The sequence below is a fragment of the Tamandua tetradactyla genome, chromosome 3 (assembly GCF_023851605.1).
Source record: "Tamandua tetradactyla isolate mTamTet1 chromosome 3, mTamTet1.pri, whole genome shotgun sequence".
NCBI classification, from domain to species: domain Eukaryota; kingdom Metazoa; phylum Chordata; class Mammalia; order Pilosa; family Myrmecophagidae; genus Tamandua; species Tamandua tetradactyla.
Window position 1 is genome coordinate 73,152,224 of NC_135329.1, and position 18,770 is coordinate 73,170,993.

Below are 18,770 nucleotides of genomic sequence, written 5' to 3' on the forward strand. Positions count from 1 at the left end.
CGGGCTTTCTTCACACATTTGGACTCAAGGTTTCAACATCAACCTTTTTCCTTCCCTGATTTCCCCCTTTCCTTTGCCTTCTTTTTTATTTTTTCATTTATCAAAGAGTTATACTTTAAATACATTCACACTTACAGGATAGTTGCAGAAATATAGAAATTCCATGCAGAAGTGCCAACATGCCCTTATTTCCCCAGATATGCAGATCCACCAGTTTTAACATTTTGCTACTTTGCCATATCATTCTATCTATCCACAGATCTATACATCCATGTGTCTATCTATTTATCAATCTATTTTCTGAATGCTTGAGTTTAGGTTGTATATATCATGCTCCTTGAACATTTAATACTGCTATCCCCATTTTCTAAGAATGAAGATATTCACTTATGTATTCACTTTATGTGAAGTTATCAAGTTCAAGAAATTTAACTTTGATATAAAGCTTATACTGCTGAATCACTGTATTGATATTTCTGTTGGTCTCCAGTGTCTTGGATTAGCTAGAATAAAAAATGAAAAATTGTGGCACTGTAACTGATACCAAACTTTAGAATCTGTTCTATAACTACTTGTTAAAATGTACTTGGAAATTTATTGCTCTTTTGTATATAAGTTATATTTCACAATTTAAAAACATTAAAAGTCCGGGCCATGGTGGCTCAGCAGGCAGAGCACTTGCCTGCCATGTTGGAGACCTGGGTTCAATTCCTGTGCCTGCCCATGTGGAAAAAAAATAAAATAAAATAAAAGTTTTAAAAAAGTACACAAGAGGAGAAAGCCAACATGAGAATATACTGAAGCAAACGTCTTTGCTTGCTGTCCTTTCTCCCCTGTGAATGGGCTGCTTAATTTTTCAATAATCTAGTGTTTTTTTTTTTTATTTTACCTAAAAACCAAATTGCCAGGGTTCTTTAATACCAAGACCTCCTGCCCTCTTCCCTGCTGCCCAAATAATAAAGTTGCTAATTCCACTAACTGTACTTAAGTTTATTTTAACAGCTAACCATTTGGCACTGGATTCAAATCTAGAATGCTGGATCCATCTCACTATAGTCTACTAATCAATCATCTCAGAAAAAAACAAAAAGAATGGGGTTTCTTGAACGGCTCCCTGGGACACAAATAAATCAGATCAACAGCAGCAACTCGACTTCAGAGTCACAGCCTCTCACCTAGTAATGTAACAGCCCTCTGATTAGAGCCTGATTCCTTGCCAGAACTATCCTAATATCTCTTTTTTTTCTTTCTTTTTTTTATTAATTAAAAAAAGAATTAACAAAACAATTAGAAATCATTCCAATCTACATGTACAATCAGTAATTCTTAATAACATCACATAGTTGCATATTCATCATTTCTTAGTACAATTGCATCGATTTAGAAAAAGAAATAAAAAGACAACAGAATAAGAATTAAAACAATAATAGAAAGGGAAAAAAAAAAAAAACCTATACCTCACATGCAGCTTCATTCAGTGTTTTAACATAATTGCATTACAATTGGGTAGTATTGTGCTGTCCATTTCTGAGTTTTTATATCCAGTCCCGTTGTACAGTCTGTATCCCTTCAGCTCCAATTATCCCTTCTCTTTTTCTTTTTTTTTTAATTAACGGAAAAAAATAAATTAACCCAACATTTAGAGATCATACCATTCTACATATGCAATCATTAATTCTTAACATCATCACATAGATGCATGATCATCATTTTTTAGTACATATGCATTGGTTTGGAAGAACTAGCAACATAACCGAAAAAGATATAGAATGTTAATATAGAGAAAAAAATAAAAGTAATAATAGTAAAATCAAAACAAAACAAAACAAAACAAAACAAAACAAAAACCTATAGCTCAGATGCAGCTTCATTCAGTGTTTTAACATGATTACTTTACAATTAGGTATTATTGTGCTGTCCATTTTTGAGTTTTTGTATCTAGACCTGTTACACCGTCTGTATCCCTTCAACTCCAATTGGCCATTATCTTACCCTGTTTCTACCTCCTGCTGGACTCTATTATCAAGGACATATTCCAAATTTATTCTCGAATGTCTGTTCACATCAGTGGGACCATACAGTATTTGTCCTTTAGTTTTTGGCTAGACTCACTCAGCATAATGTTCTCTAGGTCCATCCATGTTATTACATGCTTCATAAGTTTATCCTGTCTTAAAGCTGCATAGTATTCCATCGTATGTATATACCACAGTTTGTTTAGCCACTCTTCTGTTGATGGAGATTTTGGCTGTTTCCATCTCTTTGCAATTGTAAATAACGCTGCTATAAACATTGGTGTGCAAATGTCCGTTTGTGTTTTTGCCCTTAAGTCCTTTGAGTATATTCCCAGCAATGGTACTGCTGGGTTGTATGGCAATTCTATATTCAGCTTTTTGAGGAACCGCCAAACTGCCTTCCACAGTGGTTGCACCATTTGACATTCCCACCAACAGTGGATAAGTGTGCCTCTTTCTCCGCATCCTCTCCAGCACTTGTCATTTTCTGTTTTGTTGATAATGGCCATTCTGGTGGGTGTGAGATGATATCTCATTGTGGTTTTGATTTGCATTTCTCTAATGGCCAGGGACATTGAGCATCTCTTCATGTGCCTTTTGGCCATTTGTATTTCCTCTTCTGATAGGTGTCTGTTCAAGTCTTTTTCCCATTTTGGAATTGGGTTGGCTGTCTTTTTGTTGTTGAGATGAACAATCTCTTTATAAATTCTGGATACTAGACCTTTATCTGATATATCATTTCCAAATATTGTCTCCCATTGTGTAGGCTGTCTTTCTACTTTCTTGATGAAGTTCTTTGATGCACAAAAGTGTTTAATTTTGAGGAGCTCCCATTTATTTATTTCCTTCTTCAGTGCTCTTGCTTTAGGTTTAAGGTCCATAAAACCGCCTCCAGTTGTAAGATCCATAAGATATCTCCCAACATTTTCCTCTACCTGTTTTATGGTCTTAGACCTAATGTTTAGATCTTTGATCCATTTTGAGTTAACTTTGGTATAGGGTGTGAGATACGGGTCTTCTTTCATTCTTTTGCATATGGATATCCAGTTCTCTAGGCACCATTTATTGAAGAGACTGCTCTGTCCCAGGTGAGTTGGCTTGACTGCCTTATCAAAGATCAAATGCCCATAGATGAGAGGGTCTATATCTGAGCACTCTATTCGATTCCATTGGCCGATATATCTATCTTTATGCCAATACCATGCTGTTTTGACCACTGTGGCTTCATAGTATGCCTTAAAGTCAGGCAGCGCGAGACCTCCAGCTTCGTTTTTTTTCCTCAAGATGTTTTTAGCAATTCGGGGCACCCTGCCCTTCCAGATAAATTTGCTTATTCGTTTTTCTATTTCTGAAAAATCAGTTGTTGGGATTTTGATTGGTATTGCATTGAATCTGTAAATCAATTTAGGTAGGATTGACATCTTAACTATATTTAGTCTTCCAATCCATGAACACAGTATGCCCTTCCATCTATTTAGGTCTTCTGTGATTTCTTTTAGCAGTTTTTTGTAGTTTTCTTTATATAGGTTTTTTGTCTCTTTAGTTAAATTTATTCCTAGGTATTTTATTCTTTTAGTTGCAATTGTAAATGGGATTCGTTTCTTGATTTCCCCCTCCGCTTGTTCATTACTAATGTATAGAAATGCTACAGATTTTTGAATGTTGATCTTGTAACCTGCTACTTTGCTGTACTCATTTATTAGCTCTAGTAGTTTTGTTGTGGATTTTTCCGGGTTTTTGACGTATAGTATCATATCGTCTGCAAACAGTGATAGTTTTACTTCTTCCTTTCCAATTTTGATGCCTTGTATTTCTTTTTCTTGTCTAATTGCTCTGGCTAGAACCTCCAACACAATGTTGAATAATAGTGGTGATAGTGGACATCCTTGTTTTGTTCCTGATCTTAGGGGGAAAGTTTTCAATTTTTCCCCATTGAGGATGATATTAGCTGTGGGTTTTTCATATATTCCCTCTATCATTTTAAGGAAGTTCCCTTGTATTCCTATCTTTTGAAGTGTTTTCAACAGGAAAGGATGTTGAATCTTGTCGAATGCCTTCTCTGCATCAATTGAGATGATCATGTGATTTTTCTGCTTTGATTTGTTGATATGGTTTATTACATTAATTGATTTTCGTATGTTGAACCATCCTTGCATACCTGGGATGAATCCTACTTGGTCAGGATGTATAATTCTTTTAATGTGTTGTTGGATACAATTTGCTAGAATTTTATTGAGGATTTTTGCATCTGTATTCATTAGAGAGATTGGTCTGTAGTTTTCTTTTTTTTTTTAATATCTTTGCCTGGTTTTGGTATGAGGGTGATGTTGGCTTCATAGAATGAATTAGGCAGTTTTCCCTCCACTTCGATTTTTTTGAAGAGTTTGAGGAAAATTGGTACTAATTCTTTCTGGAACGTTTGGTAGAATTCACATGTGAAGCCATCTGGTCCTGGACTTTTCTTTTTAGGAAGCTTTTGAATGACTAATTCAATTTCTTTACTTGTGATTGGTTTGTTGAGGTCATCTATGTCTTCTTGAGTCAAAGTTGGTTGTTCATGTCTTTCCAGGAACCCGTCCATTTCATCTAAATTGTTGTATTTATTAGTGTAAAGTTGTTCATAGTATCCTGTTATTACCTCCTTTATTTCTGTGAGGTCAGTAGTTATGTCTCCTCTTCCATTTCTGATCTTATTTATTTGCATCCTCTCTCTTCTTCTTTTTGTCAATCTTGATAGGGGCCCATCAATCTTATTGATTTTCTCATAGAACCAACTTCTGGTCTTATTGATTTTCTCTGCTGTTTTCATATTTTCTATTTCATTTATTTCTGCTCTGATCTTTGTTATTTCTTTCCTTTTGCTTGCTTTGGGATTAGTTTGCTGTTCTTTCTCCAGTTCTTCCAATTGAACAGTTAATTCCTGCATTTTTGCCTTTTCTTCTTTTCTGATATAGGCATTTAGGGCAATAAATTTCCCTCTTAGCACTGCCTTTGCTGCATCCCACATGTTTTGATATGTTGTGTTTTCATTTTCATTTGCCTCGAGGTATTTACTAATTTCTCTTGCAATTTCTTCTTTGACCCACTCGTTGTTTAAGAGTGTGTTCTTGAGGGGGTATTTGTGAATTTTCTGGCATTCCGCCTATTATTGATTTCCAACTTCATTCCTTTATGATCCGAGAAAGTGTTGTGTATGATTTCAATCTTTTTAAATTTGTTAAGACTTGCTCTGTGACCCAGCATGTGGTCTATCTTTGAGAATGATCCATGAGCACTTGAGAAAAAGGTGTATCCTGCTGTTGTGGTATGTAATGTCCTATAAATGTCTGTTAAGTCTAGCTCCTTTATAGTAATATTCAGATTCTCTATTTCTTTATTGATCCTGTGTCTAGATGTCCTGTCCATTGATGAGAGTGGGGAATTGAAGTCTCCAACTATTAAGGTATATGTGTCTATTTCCCTTTTCAGTGTTTGCAGTGTATTCCTCACGTATTTTGGGGCATTCTGGTTTGGTGCATAAATATTTATGATTGTTATGTCTTCTTGTTTAATTGTTCCTTTTATTAGTATATAGTGTCCTTCTTTGTCTCTTTAACTGTTTTACATTTGAAGTCTAACTTGTTGGATATTAGTATAGCCACTCCTGCTATTTTCTGGTTGTTATTTGCATGAAATATCTTTTCCCAACCTTTCACTTTCAACCTATGTTTATCTTTGGGTCTAAGATGTGTTTCCTGTAGACAGCATATAGAAGGATCCTGTTTTTTTATCCATTCTGCCAATCTATGTCTTTTGATTGGGGAATTCAGTCCATTAACATTTAGTGTTATTACTGTTTGGATAATATTTTCCTCTAACATTTTGCCTTTTGTATTATATATATCATATCTGACTTTCCTTCTTTCTACACTCTTCTCCATACCTCTCTCCTCTGTCTTTTCAGTTCTGACTCTAGTGCTCCCTTTAGTATTTCTTGCAGAGCTGGTCTCTTGGTCACAAATTCTCTCAGTGACTTTTTGTCTGAAAATGTTTTAATTTCTCCCTCATTTTTGAAGGACAATTTTGCTGGATATAGGAGTCTTGGTTGGCAGTTTTTCTCTTTTAGTAATTTAAATATATCATCCCACTGTCTTCTAGCCTCCATGGTTTCTGCTGAGAAATCTACACATAGTCTTATTGGGTTTCCCTTGTATGTGATGGATTGTTTTTCTCTTGCTGCTTTCAAGATCCTCTCTTTCTCTTTGACCTCTGACATTCTAACTAGTAAGTGTCTTGGAGAATGCCTATTTGGGTCTAATCTCTTTGGGGTACACTGCACTTCTTGGATCTGTAATTTTAGGTCTTTCATAAGAGTTGGGAAATTTTCAGTGATAAGTTCTTCCATTAGTTTTTCTCCTCCTTTTCCCTTCTCTTCTCCTTCTGGGACACCCACAACACGTATATTTGTGCGGTTCATATTGTCCTTGAGTTCCCTGATACCCTGTTCAAATTTTTCCATTCTTTTCCTGATAGTTTCTGTTTGTTTTTGGAATTCAGATGTTCCATCCTCCAAATCACTAATTCTATCTTCTGTCTCTTTGAATCTATCATTGTAGGTATCCATTGTTTTTTCTATCTTTTCTACTTTGTCCTTCACTTCCATAAGTTCTGTGATTTGTTTTTTCAGTTTTTCTATTTCTTCTTTATGTTCAGCCCATGTCTTCTTCATGTCCTCCCTCAATTTATCGATTTCGTTTTTGAAGAGGTTTTCCATTTCTCTTCGTATATTTAGCATTAGTTGTCTCAGCTCCTGTATCTCATTTGAACTATTGGTTTGTTCCTTTGAATGGGCCATATTTTCAATTATTTGAGCGTGATCCATTATCTTCTGTTGGCATCTGTGCATTTAGACCGATTTCCCTGGGTATTGTATCCAAAAGTTTGGAAGATTTTTCTGTGAAATCTCTGGGTTCTGTTTTTCTTATCCTGCCCAGTAGGTGGTGCTCGTGGCACACGTTTGTCTGCGGGTCCCACCAGTAAAAGGTGCTGTGGGACCTTAAACTTTGGAAAACTCTCGCCGTCCGGGGGGTTCGCTAGCCGAAGCGGCTTGAGCCGGCCCGGGGTCCGAACGCAGGGAGGGTTGCTGGTCGCCGCAGCCTGGGAAAGAGCCCGTCCGAATTTCCTAGTCGGCCCTGGGCGACAAGCGTGGCGGGAGGGCGCCAGCGGCAGCGGCCCGCCTGAGAGAGTGCACGTTCCCAGGGAGTCACGGGTTTGGAAGGGGCCTCCCCCACCCGTCACCGTTCTCCGTGGCCTGGGTATTTCCGATCCAATTCTCTCAGTTGGTCCAGGGGGCTGCGCGTGGTGTGGGCGCCAGCTGCCTTGGTTTCAGGGGACCGCCTCTCCAATTCTCCCAGCTGGCCCGGGAAGGGGGAAGGGTGTAACTCCGGCCGCTTGCCACCCTGCCCGGTGAGGCCCGTGCGCCTCTGCGATCTCACCCGAGCTGCTTCTCTCAGCCAGCCAGCCGTTCCAGGATGGGGTATGCTGTCTTTTTTATCTCTGTTGTGGCTTTGGGCACTTTCTGTATCGTTTCTACTCCCCTAGTAGCTGTCCTGGAGAAGAAGCTAAGAGCTGCGCGTCTTACTAAGCCGCCATCTTCCAGGAAGTCCCCCCTAATATCTCTTTTGAAGCTAGCCTGGAGCTTAAACATTTCTGTAACAGGAGGAAGATGATTACTTTCTGCTCAAAACTCCCATTCCAGATTGTATAGGTTTGGGGAAGCTGCCCTGTGGAAGCACAAATAAAACACTAGAGTACTACTCTGTGAGAACAAGGTAGGGTAGATGCACCCAACCTAACTGCCAGATGCACAAATAACTGCTGCAGGGTAGGCCTCAGCTCCAGATCTGACAGCTTTGACTGAAATGTGACCACTGGGGCTTATGTGCCACTGTCTTGGCATCTTGGCCAGCAGTGTCCCTTCAGTCTCTGCCACATACTATAAAGGTTGCTCAGGCAGGACCCCTGGCCAGCTTGGACAAGTAAGTCATCAGCAGGTTGTCTTCCCTGGACCTAGCACTGTGCTACTAACCCAGCCGTCCTGGATGCTGCTCATCACAAGGACAGATACATCCACAGTGTAATTGCACTAAAACCATTTCATACCTCAGAAAAAGCCTGTAAATGTAGAAGATGACCAGAGTTCTAGAGCTAAAATCCACATTTTAAGTATCTGTTCATTTACACGAAATGGTACCAGTTTCAGTGTGATTTTAAAATAATCTAGTCCAGATGTACTTTAGGGTTGAAATAAGAATTCATTTTAAAAGAGGAAAATGCTCATCTTTCTAATACTGATAACATTTTTCATATCCCATTTCCCCCATCCCCCATTTTTGCTCAGAAACATACATCCTATTTTAACCAAGTAATGTAAATCAATATCAACAATAGGACAAACTGACACCATGTACTTCCTTTGATACGTGCTGAAAAGAGAATGCAACATGATTTACATAGTATTCTGCTCAAAATACATAACCTGAAACTAATCGTGATTAAAAAAGAGAGAGAGAGAGAGAGAAACAAGAATTGAAGGAAATTCTATAAAAACAATAAGGATAAAACAAGACTGGAAAAAGGTTCCAGATTCAAGGAGACTAAAGATACATGCAAATGAAATGTAATTCATGATCCTGGATGGAATCCTGGATTAGCATATAAAATGATATGAAAGAAGAATATTTTGGAACAATGGGTAAAACTTGAATAAGGTCTGTAAATTAGATAACAATATTTTATCTATGCTATATTTCCAATTTTCATCATATACAATGAAGGAAATTACTTAGAACTAATAGGACTAAAATAGCATGATGCAACTTTCTCAAATGTCTTAGAAAAACCATATGCAATATAAACATATATATATATATTTTTTTTTATATATATGTGCAGACATATATAGAGAGAGAATGGCAAGTGATATATGTAAAATGTTAATAACTGATGTAAATAAAGAGTTTCTTTGTTGTATTTCAATAATTATTGCAATTATTTCAAGATTAGATGTGTGTGTATTCTTCCCTGTTACCCATTAATCCTCCTAAGAAGTTTCAAAACGTTGGTCCAACAAAAAAGGAACTATATCTCCCCAGGAGTTGCCTCTTAGTGTTAATTTAGTGTTTATGTGCACAAGTTTCATGCTTTGATTTAAAAAAAAGTGAAATGGTCAAGAGGTACAGCTCAAGAAAGTGTGCTTTTTTTAAAGCTGAATTGAAAAGTATATAGCAATCAACATTTGGTCCTGTGAAACCTTAATTTATATTTTTTCTTTTTCTGCCATATTTTAGATATGTCATTTGGGCTAAAATAAAAACAGATAAAGCTTAGAAAGCATTCTTAAAGCTTTGTCAGCTTAGGGTCATGCCTGCTATTTTAAAAGGAAAAGTGTCTAGAAGAAACTATGTCAGAAGTTTCAAGTAGATAAATTTCTCAAACAGTCCAAATGACAGTAAGGAAAAGGCTTGTAAAATGATAATGAAACACAAAGACTGGCTTTAAAGATTAAGTCTTTAAAAAGTGTTTGGATTTTATGAACAAAAGAACAGAAAATCTGGCACTACTATTTCTTAAGCAGCTCAAGGTAACCTGGTAAAGTTATCAGAAAATGAAGTTTTTGCATCTGAGAATAGCAAGAATTGGCTTTTCCCAATGATTTTCACAGAGAACAATTTTCTGCAAAACACAAGAATTGAATTCTCTGCCATCTGTTTAAAAAAGTATCTTGAACTGAATAAACCAGTGAGAATAAACCAAAAACCAGATCAAGTTTTCCAAGAGATGTAAATGATTTAAAAAACTGTTAACAACCATATGCAATTTTAATTTTTGATTGAATTCTTCTACCATATTACAAATTCTGTTTTTCATAAATACATACATACATGCACACATGAGTAGAAGAAGCTGTTAAAACATAGTGCCAATATGTCAAACCGGATTTTGATACTTAGCATTAAAATAAAAACCTGATGAGAACTATTGCTTCAGGAAAAAAAAGGAGTAGAAGAGAAGACAATCCTGCATTATTTTTTGAACTCTATTTGTTCTTAAACTATGGATCCTTCAATGCAACACAAAGTCCAAGGCATGTTGGGTTAGAACCATGGTTCTAGCACTGTCTTCCCCGCTAGCCAGCTGGGTGGCCTGGATGAGTCACTTCATCTTCCTGGGCCGCATTTTCTTTACCCACAAAATAACAGGGTTAAAGAAGATGTGTTTTAAAAGCCCCTTCCAGTTTTATAGACTATGGATCGCTAATCATAGTTTGAATAAAGCCAAAAAAACATTCAAATTAGAAAATGGAAATCTAGATTGACCACAAACAGGATTTAAGAATGTTAACTAGGAACTGAGAATATGACTACAGGAGCCACATAAAACTGCCTGCTGGTGGAACAAGCAGCTGACAACTAATGAGCAATGTGGATTGGGGCAAAGCAAGGAAACATACATGGGATGCTTGGATGGGTGAACTTCTCTGACTACTTTCAAAAGGCCTTCCAAACTCACAATGAGACCACCTTATATCTGCATGGCACATTTCGCTTCTTTAGAAGACATTTTATAGTATTTTTCTCTGATTACATAGATCATTATAGAAATTTAGAAAACCCAACATAAATTTTTAAAAAGAAAAATTGATGTTTGATAGAATTCTTTGGCAGGTTTCATTTTAATTCTTTGGCACTATCTGTAGGTACAGATATATGGGCTAATATACAAGTACTCATATTTAGACATATATTCATTTTTAAAGAAAAATTAGGAATGCACCTTATTAATGTTTTGCTTCCTACTTCTTTTAGTTAATATTTTGGTGCCCATGAACATTATCCCATGTCATTAAAAGTTCTCAAAAGCATACATTTTTTTTTTCTGGCTCCACAACATTCCTCAATATGGGAATAATTTAACAAATCCTCTATAACTAAATATTTTGTTTCCCATTTTCACTATTATGATGATTTCTGCAAGCACTTTAGGACCCATTAAGAATTCACCAAAGTTGGCAATGAAAAAAGAAAAATAAATCAGAAGTGATAACCAATGAATACTTTAAAATACAAACCTTCACAGCAATCCTGCCACATCCTTAGATCAACTTTGGGAATCTCATCACAGCTACCATATCCATGTGGGAACTCCACGACTTTAAACACATTCTTTTGTACATGTGTGATGTTGTAAGAATTGTCGCACAGTATCCTGGTCAGGGATGCTTGCTTGATTTGGGTTAACTGAGTTGGGGAAAGCACCCCAGGGTTTTCAAACCATAACCTGTATTTCCCCAAAATGAAAACAGAATCAGATAATTACAAGGAGTCTCAAAGGTCAGAGCTGAATTAAAATAGTCCTCTACCAAGTTTCACTAACAACAGAGAAATCACTGGTTTCAATTAGAGAATCAATTAAAAATGGATTCAAACATGGCTCACTATCCTAACTCAAAGGGGACAAAAAGAGAACAAACCAAAACCCAAGACTTTGGAGTACAAACAACTATTGAAAGCAAGTTCAGTTATTGGAACTAAGGAGAATGGTCTGCTTTTCAAAAAACAGGCATGGCAAATAAGTCATTTAATGAATGACCCAGAGATAGATATTGCCACTAAGACAGGACTGTCTTTTCAACATGTTGAACTAAACCAGTAATGATAAACTAATACTGATATTTTTAAAATACTGCTAATAGTTCAAATTCCTCTAAACTCTTGCAATGGATTAACTGCATGGATTTTCCAACAGGTTTCCATGATCAAAAATATTATTAGTACAAATACTTAATATGAGTATTATGAACACATGAAGTATCCTAGTATGGCTATGTTCCAATGCTGTGGTGACAGGAAAGCACACAACAATGTGCAGAACTGTTCATAAACAATATTAAAGTGTTAGGGCAATTTTTTAATAGTTAGCATGGATGTGGGCCCACCACCAAATTATTCCTCTTCCCTGACTTCCCAAAATGGTAGTTCAAGGACAGAATCTCTTCTCCATTTTGTTCATCTTTACCTGTGCCCACCTCGCAAGTGTTTGAATTGTGTGCTCAGCAGGCAGATCAGCGTGGGTCCAAGTCTGTTACCAGGAACCAAATCCTCCACCATGATGGCAAGAAATAAATCTATGTTTAATGGTGAGCCATATAACCTACCAAAAAACAAAAAACACAACTTTTTAAATTTACTTGACCGAGTTATATCTGGTCAAAATCAAAGCAAATGTGAAAAAGAGTATTTTTTTTCCTACCACACTTTTTTATTAATCAAATTTTTACCTAATGAAGGAAAAATTATCTTTATTTCTTTAAAGAAAGTATTTATCCATCATACTTTAGTGGATATACTTTATTATAAGAAGTTTTGAAAAGCTGGACAATATAAGAAAGAAAATTAAACACACACTTTTTCCCACTATTCAGAGGGAATGACCCTTCACATCATAGTGTATATCCTTCCAACCTTTTTTCCATAAATATATGAGCACAAAAATTACATAAAGCTACATGTCTATATTTTTAAAGGAATAAAATTGCAATTTTATATATTGAACTTGTATTTGATCTAAAGAAAATATTTACTAAGCAGATAGGGTATGACAGGCCATGATAAGTTTGAAATGCTTAAAAGCAAACAGTTTTATCAAATTCTGCCAATTCCTTAGAAATACATCCTTACAAGCAAAGACTTGACAATTTTATTACAAATCACTCTTATCTAATCTTTTATAATATCCTATGAACTCCAAGAGGCAAGAGGTGGTTTAGTTTTACTCACTACTAAAACTCAAGATTTAAAATATATTTATTCTAAAATTCAGACTGTTCTTTTTCAGACAGCTTAAATCAGTGCTACTGGGCTAACACCTATAATCAAGGTAGAAAAGCTTGCTACTGAGCTAAGAAGATGTGTGTAGCTTTTATGTCCTCAGTGGCCATTCATCTTACAAGTAAAATAAATACAATTTTGTTTAAAACTAACATGGTCTTTGCTATTATTTTAAAAGAAGGATACATTGAGCTCATTTTCCTCTAAGTTCAAAGATATTAATATCAAATTTCTGAGAGATCATAAAATATCTATTATGATGCAAATATAGTTAGAAAGACTCCTGGAAGTCATCTGATCCAGAGACTCGATCTGATCCAGAGAAGGTTGGGTACTTCAGAACTGCACATGGACAGTTTTCCAAACAAAGCAGCCCTCCCAATCTTGGAGTGGAGAGGGCCTCCTCCGTTCCTGCTCCCTGCACCTCTAGCAGAAGCACTCCATCACTACAGGACTGGAATGATCATCTCATTTAGGCATGATGGGGATTAAAAGCAGTTTTAAAACCTTCACCCTAGTTCATTGTGCTACTTTCACAAAGGGGGAAATGGAGACCCTGGGAGGTTATGTAGCTCCCACAGGTTCACACAGCTAATAAGAGGCAGAGTTAGCACTCTAAACTCAAGTTAAATCCTATTCACTTCCCACTTGCCTTGCTAACTTTGAAATTAAAAAGTTACATTTTAATTGGGTCCAAGGAAAACAGATGGTTAACTATATGCTTCCTTAAAGTCTGCAAGAAAAACATCCAACTTCCTTTAGAAATCCTCATAGCCAATGATGGCCCCTTGATTTATGAACTCATATCATTATTTAACTTTTCATGTATGCATGTCTTATTTCCCCAGCTGACCATTCCACTTAGCAAATAATGGGGTGACATAAGAAAAATAAATTAATGACTTAATATATGATAAATAATATTTGAATTCTTTACCAGGGGTCTATAGCAAATGACTGAGCATAGGTTCATAAATCTGCTAGAGACTTAAGCTGGACTGCTAACTCCTTTGAACTTTTTCCAACTAACTTTGGCAGATGAGAGAAATGACTGGAAAAAGTAATCCATTTCAGTCTGCACAAGAACAAAGGAGTATATTTAAACATATAAAATATAAAGACAGTTCACATAAATCATAATTAGGTAAAATTGTGACCAAAAAAGTTGAAAAATATGTGCTACCATTGGAGTATGTGTACATTTACATTATCCAGTAATTTAATACTATTATTGAAATGAATATTGGAACATATTAAACTTATTAGGACAGAATGTTCAGTTCTTCATAACTTGCAATAAATTATGAGTAGAAAATCACTTTTCTCTAGAAAGCATAGGTCAGATCTTAATTAGATACTGCTCTAACGTCAGTGCTAAAAAATTTGAGAGGGTTCAGAAAACATACTGAGTTTTAAGCAGGAAATTTTTAAACAAATATCTCATATAAGAATTAACATATTTAAATTACAACATGGGTAGACTTAAGTGCATGGGCTATGAAGGATCATTATAGTAAAAACTCTCATGAGGAATTATTTTTTATTTCCATAAGTCTGCATTCAAAGAACTTGGTGTGCATAGCATGAACAACAAAATTTAATGAGCAAAGGACAGACAGGAAGAGGCTTTAAAAATAAGAGAGCTATTGGAGACCTCGAAAAATATAATTTGTAATTAGATTATTTTAGAGGTTTACTGGAAAGAGATTGTAAACCAGGAAACCACAACCTTAATCCCAGCTCTCATACTTAATAATCAACTGCATAGTGCAGCGGTCTTTGCTTGACCTGTAAAATACAGGGGCAACACAAAAGGATCCAGAAACTTCCCTTCAGATCTATTTACCCAGGGGTGGTTTCATCTTCTTGGGAATGAATGGTCCTCTGACGTTTCTTTTGGATTAGACCTATAATTGTAGCCCAATGCAATTTACTCCCAGCATGGATTGCTGCTGCTCAGGAGACTGCACAGGCTTGCTGTCTATGATTAAACATGGACGATACAGCTAGACTGGCCTGAACTGTAGGGTTATACCATGCATACATGGAGAGGTTACAAGCCATAGGAGTTGGCTTATTTCAGGACTCTACTCTGTCAACACCAAATTCAAGCTCTCCCTCTTCCAGACAGAAGGTGAGAAACCTCTTCTCCAAAGCCCAAACACAGACACAATTTCTGTTCAGGCAGTTTTCCATCAAATGGTTATTTTCCTTCCCATTCAGACTCCTTTCCCAGATAAGCATTACTTTTCTCTCTTAACTCATAACTTAGCTCAGTGAAGCTTATCTCATGATCACAGCTGGATGCATACTGATGCAACTTGATCCATCCTGTACTCATGGTTGTATTCCTCTGTCCTTGCAACACAGCAGGGTAACCAAGTCCACCTTATTTGCCAGGTGTGTATTCGAGATTCTCCATCTGGGGCTCCATTTCTTTGACCTTCCTAGACTTCTCTTATCTAACCTCTTTATGAACACAAACAAAAACTTAAATATAGAGACAAACAATGATAACAACAACAAAACTCCCCACCATTTGGGTTTTTCTCCCCCACCTGATGTTTGCATATGAAGATTTAAAATTATGGTTTCTTTAGAGCTCACCTTTTCAATTTTTCCCGGATTTCAGGATTCTTAATTTCGTTTTTCAGATCTTCAAAAGTATAAGCTGATGAAAGGTTGCAGTAAACCCTGTAGTCATGACAGGGAGGAATTCCATGGTCCTGGCCTCTCTGGATGTTGATGGCAGCCAGATCCAGGGCCACCGTGTGTGCCATGGAGAAGAGCCTCTCTGTGAACAATGTGTTCAGCAGCTGGGAGGGCACATACATCTTCCCCACCACCCCAAACAGTCCTCTGAGAAGTGGGTCGATGCCTCCCTCATTCACAATTTAGAATGGAGAGAATAAGGCTTTGTGCAGAGGTATGTGGCCTTTAGGGATGGGCTCAAACTTCTCATTCAGTCAATAAAGGATTGGATTGATGAGGGTGTGGCCAAACCTAAAAGCTGCCATTGCAAAGGCATTAAAGATTTCAGCATTAATGCCGAGGTTGTACCCTTTATATTCCCCCAGCATCTTCATGCCCACCTCTCCAAGGATCTTAGGCTGCCAGTGGTGATAGGTGATGTGCTAAATCTCTGCACCAATGATCTTCCTTGTCTCATAATAGATGGTGTCTCCATCCCAGTGGGGATTCAGTTTGAGTAACTCTGTGACAATGGGATTATACTCTCTAAACCAGAGTGCGTGCATGCTTGTCAGGCCCAGCTGCTCATTAGCTCGATGATCCCCCACTAAAAAACAAGGAATTGTACTTTCATTTTCATCTCTCATACATTCAGTCAGTGGCCCTGTTGCAAAAGGAAGCAGTGGCTTTCCAGAACTCTGCACAATGCCCTGTCTCAAAAGCCCCTGGTGGCTGGCCAGGTCCTGGATTTCTCGTGCCTCATGATCCGTGATCCCATAAACATTGGATGCCTCAATATAAGCAGTGAGCTGGTTGATCTGTTCCAGAGGGTAGACAGAGTTCATAAGCAGGGAAGTCATGCCACTGCCACACACAGGACTGGATTGCAGAAAGAACATACAGCAGGCCCCATTTCTCACTCTGGGGTCATTGGGAGGGATCATGACTGAGAAACAAAGAGGATCTTTGCTGCACACAGAGCCACAGTGCTGTCCATTTGAGAAGTGGGCCTGACTCAGGGCCACCACTGTGGAGTCCAAGTCATGGTCTAGGAACTGGCCCCACTGCATGGTCATGTGGGTGAACTGCTCATCGGGGGTGATGGTTTTAGTCCCTATAAGAGATGTAAACACCAAGCGGGGCATGGGGAGCACATATGCATTGTAGAGTTGGTTTAGATTAATACCTCAAGGAGTGTTGAATCCATTTTCATATACAAATTTTAATAAGAATTCAAAGGCAATTAGAGAGGCCCCCACATAGGATGCTGGAGATTATTGCATGTCCCATCATGTGTCCTGTACTTCTGGTGGAAGCACATATCTGAGCAGTTATTCACATGTCAGTGGGCAGTGCAGCCAGAGAGGTTAGCAATCAGATTCAGGTACTGGGGGGACAAGAGGTCATTGTAGTGGTAACCTAAAAACATAAAACAAAAGTAAGACAAAACGTTTTTCCATTGGAACACAAGTATAAAATTTTGGTCACCTCATAGTTCCTTCTCAATTGTCCCCATCTTTTTCTCTGTAGCTTGTCATGCTATTGACTACACTCTTCCTTGCTGTTTCCAGAATTTCCTTGTCTTACTCTGCTACTTTTCCTTCTCCCAGCTACAAACAAAGGTCTTCTCTCTACCGCGCTTATTCTTCAACCTTGTCTCCTTTAGCAATTCAAACAGTCTCATGATTTCTACTGTCAACTCTTAATTCCATTCTTCATCACTCAAATCCTAACCACTTTCATGAATCCAAGTTTACTCGGTTTCACTTTCTCTCTAACAATTCCATTGCACTTGAAAATAAAACTTAATATAACCAAACACAAACAGCCTCTTCTCAAATCCTGCTCCAAGTAGTGCAGGGCATTCACATCATATAGCAAGACCATTGTTCCAGATTTATATAATAAAAAATCTCAATTATCTTTGACATTTCATTCTTCTTTGCTTTCAATATCCCATCAATTGCCAACCCCTGTGTATTATGGCTCTAAATATTCCTCCCCAAAACTGGGCCCTCCTCTCCAGTCCTATTGCTATAACCTCAGGTCAGATTTTCACATCTCCTTGCCTTAAATTCCAAACAGCCTTCTAACTAATCCCATAATACTAACTTGTTCTCCAACCGATCTATATGCACTGTTCTGATGAGGTCACCTTCTTGTTCAAAAACCTTCAGTCTTTGTCCACAGCTATAGAAGAAATTCTGAAGTGGTGAATTACTCCAAACAGGCATTGCTAATTCAATCTCCTATTCTCCTTTAAAATATCTCCTCCAGTCTAACAGAATATTCCCTGGATCCATATACATTCTCATACTTCTTTGTCTCGCCAGTTCCATTCCTCCAAATGGACATATCCAAGTCCTTCTTATTCTTCAAAGCACCTTCTCTACAAGGCTTCCTCTAACAGCTTCATACAAAGACACCCTCTCCTGAGTTCTGACTTACCTGCCCTCTAATATATCTCAGAGATGAGGTCTAGCTATCAAGACCAACTCTTCACACATTTTTAATGAAGAGAAACAAGAAACAACCCCTTTTGTATGTGTGTGGGGGGCAGTCGAAATACTCATGCAAGTATGCAAGAAAGAACAGGGGGTGAAAATTTTTCACAGGCTGGGGGAGAAGCAATTAGAAATATAATCACCAGTCTGTTGCTTAAGAAAATAAGCTTTGCAACTGCATGTATACTCAGTTTCTCTTGGCCATCCAGATATTTGGGACTCAATTGAACTTGAAAGGCTTTAGCAATACACACTTCCCAAAGACTAAACCAGTGAAGCTAAAGTGTCTGGCTTTATTTTCAGAGTTAAACTTTTAGGAAGTCACAGAAAATTCTCAATCTTGAACATCAAAAGAGCCAAGAAAGAAAAGAGCCAAGAGGAAAATTCTTCCTCCCAAATTTTCAGTCTGTGGACTCAGTAACAAATCTCAGTAGTTTTCTTTAAGCACTATAATTTTTTCCAAGGCTTTTAGCCATAGGTTTAATAGCACACATGCTGGATATTAGCAGCCAGGGAGCAGGCAGTAGTACAAATCTTTTGCACTTGCTTTCCAGACCTGGCCTCTGCTTTGTGCTTTTGTAGATGGGACCACACAGAGCTCAGGGTATAGAATAGGGTATCCACCAACGTATACAAACATGAATACTCGAACAAAAATATTCTTTCATCAAATTAATTATCATTTTTTAGGC

General features: G+C 37.4%; 1 pseudogene; it reads right to left on the reverse strand.

Annotated features, from left to right (window-relative positions):
- Positions 1-11,068: 11,068 nt before the first annotated feature.
- LOC143675618 (peroxidasin homolog) overlaps positions 11,069-18,770 on the reverse strand; it is a 42,894-nt pseudogene continuing 35,192 nt past the window's right edge.